Raw genomic sequence first — 3,695 nt, 5'->3', positions numbered from 1 at the left:
CATCCATCATCATCCATCCATCATCCATCCATCCATCATCCATCATCCATCATCCATCCATCCATCATCAATCATCATCCATCCATCATTCATCCATCATTCATCCATCCATCATCATCCATCCATCCACTGTTCCTGCCATCATCTCTCCCCTCTCCTCCCCCCCTCCCCTCCCTCCCTCCCTCCCTCCCTCGTCCCTTTCTTCCAGCTGAAGAAAGCTCGGTGAGTGTGAGTGTGAGCGTGTGCGGATAGCTGCGAGCCGTTGGCGGTTATCGGCTCCTGCAGACTCTCTCTGCCGGTCTGATCTGTCTCCTCTTCATTAAGCAAATACGCCGACGTGGAAATGAAAACATAATAGCTATTTGATTTCCAGCCAGATATTTTGCATATTGGTTCGGAGCTGATAGCGGAATTTCATCAAGTCGTTTTTTTTTTCTTTTCTCCCTCTCTCTCGCCACCGCAGCCTCTCCCCTCTCCTCCCCCTCCCCTCCATCCTCCTGCTTTAAAAACTGAATATCTGAGCCGGGCCGGCTTTCAGCTGAGATTTCTTTACATTTCTGGGAAGAGGAAAAAAAATCTGGCTCCCCAGGAAGACTACTTAAATGATTAAATATCCCCCCCTTCCATTCCCATCTTTTTTCTCTCTTCCTTCTCTTTTTGATAACAAGGAAGGAAATTTAAAGAATTCACGGCGCTTTAGGTTGACTAGAATCACAGATAGCAGCGAGAAAATTAACTCCTTAATGAGCAGAGTCGTCTAACAGATAAAGGTCCTGGAAGGGGAGACGGCGGGGTGAGCTGAACCCTGAGGGGGGGGGGTCGTACAGAGACGGAGAGATAAAGGAGCTGATGGAGGGATGGATGGAAAACAGACAAAGAGAGGCTTATTTCCTCCTCCTCTTCTCAGGAGGAGATATTTGACTTCTCAGGGCTGGAGGAGGGCAGGTAGGTGACCCCCCCCACCCCCCACCCCCCGTCCCGGTACCCAGAGAGGAGCTGATGGATGGTACGGAGGAGGAGCATCCTTCATAGTCCCGAGAGAGGAGATCAGCTGGGTCTCCTCAGATAGACCAGGAGGAGCAGAAATAAATCTGTAGAAAGAACGTGGAGCTCCGGACCTGATAAAGGTCCTGCAGGGTTCCATCTGTACACACACACACACACACACACACAACTACACACACACACACACACCTTTATAAAACACAGACCTGAAGTTTCACACTTCAAGGGTCAGAAAATCTCATTTCTGTCAGGAAAGCAAAACAAACTGTTTAAATTGATGAAAATCTTTAAAAAATCTTCAGATCTTCATCTTCTCTCCACCTGAGACTCTCACATTTCTAATAATCTGAATAAACCCGAGTATAACTTAAAGGAATGCATATCACCCGCCGCCGATGATGTCAGAGATCAACGAAACATCGTTTTAGCAACAAGTGATGCCTCTGATCCCAGGCACGTTCTGGTGGTGTTTCTGGGGATGACTCTCAGCTACTACCACCCTCATCCTCAGCGACAAACATTCACAGAAGAAACGTTAAAACATGGATAAAATAAAAGAAGGAAGTGGGTCGGATGAAACTTCAGACGTTCTCCGTCTGACAGAACGTTTCATTTTCCTGGAGAACCCCCCTCCCCCCGAGCAGCAGCTCCTCTAAGGAGCTAATAAAAGCCAACATGTGTGCATCATGATAAGAAAACTACCAGCTTTAATGTGCAGAAATGTCTGGTGCTCTGCTGCGCCACCTACAGCCCAGCTGCTTGCAGAGACAGGTTCTGCTCGTTTATTTTCTTGGTTCTGACCTTCTGGGTGTCGGTTCTGATCCGAAGGAGCTCCTGAAGTTACTGAACGCACATTTAAAATCCTGAAACCAGAGATCTGCAGCTGTTTATCTCTAAACTTTAGTTTTCAGTGAATCAGTAACAGACGGAGGTTGAAAACGAAGGCTTTAAATCAGTCCACGTTTATATGATTCTATAAACAAAGTCTGAACAGTTTTATTAGATTAAATAACAGCTGATCGATTCCAGGTGAAGGAAACTTTCTTCTCATGAACAGATCTCACAAATAACTTTTTATCCTTTATCATTTTCAGCTGCGTCTCTGAGGTCATTGCTGATGTCTTTCCGCCCTGGCATCGTGTTAACACACACCTGGAGCTCCAGAGCAGCAGAACCTCAGCAGAACCTCAGCAGCTCCTGATCCTGATGAGCAGCGAGGCAGAACCAGTTTCACAGATTTAACTTTTAGTTTTTGTTTATTAAATAATGACTCACTGGAACCTGTTGTGTGTTTGTTCACTTCAGGTCAGATCAGAATAGTTTTAGAACCTGATGAAGACCGGATCAGGTGGATTACATCCTGATACCTTCTTCTTAACGAGACATCTTTATTTGTCTGGTTTTAAAATGTTCTGCATTTTAATCCCAGATTTATGTTTCTGGAGTAAAATCTGTTACAAAATGTTTTTCTGCACCTCGTGTGAAACTGTGATTCAGCTTCTCGTCTCTTTGTAACGCATCGATGAGGAAAAGCAGCGAAAAGCAGGTGGTGTTTCATGAAAAGAAAGGAAGGAGTGTGGGGGAGGGAGGGAGCAGTAACCACGCCGCCCGAGCTGAGACCCTGGACTATTGAAGGCAGGCATGCAGACGAGAGAGCAGCTGATAAGCCCGGCTGATAAAAGATAGAAAATAGCAGCAGATTTGAACTTTCCCACCGTCCTCAGATCCACCGGGGAGGAGGGGCTGGATTCAGCTACTTACTGAATCCCCTCCTATCTGCACCCCCCAGCACACACACACACACACGCACACCCTCCCTGCAAGAAAACCACGAGCCGAGCGAGGCCAGACACACACACACACACTTTAAGATTTAAGAGTTAAAACACCAAACAGGGCTCCTCAGGAGGTCACAGGGAGGTCACAGGGAGGTCAGGAACTGGTAGCAGCTTCCTGTCGAGGTCACGCAGTGTGAAGTCTACCATCATCTCTCTGCTCCAATCAGATCAGTTTCTGTCCATATCACTGCTGATAAAACGCCGCTCGGCCTTGAGTCAAACAGTGAGAACATTTTCACACACTTCTGCTGGAAATAAGGTCCTCTCAGTATGAAGTGGGCTCCTGGCTGATCCTAAAGCAGACTTCCATCACCTGATGTGTCACATGATCAGATCCAAAACAGGCGGCTGTCGTTCAACAGTTCTGTAAAAAACTTCCCTGTTGTCGGCGTTTCAGGAAGTAGACAGTCACGGTGAAACAAAGAGCTTCCCACGTCCCGAACGATTTATCATCCAATGTTCACACATTCACACATAAAACCAGGTCCACACGGCGACCCGAAGCATTTTCTGTTTGTTCTTCACGTTAATCAGACTTTCAGCCAGATCTGGACTCAGGTTCAGGTCCAATCATGACCTGAAAAACCAGGTTCAGGTCTGGTCCTGACTTGAAAAACCAGGTTTGGGTCTGATCCCGACCTGAAACACCAGGTTCAGGTCCAATCATGACCTGAAACACCAGGTTCAGGTCCAATCATGACCTGAAACACCAGGTTCAGGTCTGGTCCTGACCTGAAACGCCAGGTTCAGGTCCGATCCTGACCTTAAAAACCAGGTTCAGGTCTGATCCTGACTTGAAAAACCAGGTTCAGGTCTGATCCTGACTTGAAAAACCAGGTTCAGGTCTGATCC

The 3,695-nt window shown here is 47.0% G+C and overlaps 1 protein-coding gene across 1 annotated transcript in view; it reads right to left on the bottom strand.

Moving 5' to 3' along the window:
- Window positions 1-3,695, bottom strand: part of zfpm1 (zinc finger protein, FOG family member 1) — an 85,124-nt gene that overhangs the window by 51,283 nt on the left and 30,146 nt on the right. The gene's annotated exons all lie outside the window — the stretch shown is intronic.

This window comes from Kryptolebias marmoratus, linkage group LG11, assembly GCF_001649575.2.
Source record: "Kryptolebias marmoratus isolate JLee-2015 linkage group LG11, ASM164957v2, whole genome shotgun sequence".
Classification (NCBI taxonomy): domain Eukaryota; kingdom Metazoa; phylum Chordata; class Actinopteri; order Cyprinodontiformes; family Rivulidae; genus Kryptolebias; species Kryptolebias marmoratus.
The sequence above is the reverse complement of the archived record's forward strand: the minus strand, read 5'-3'. Positions and strand labels throughout refer to the sequence as shown.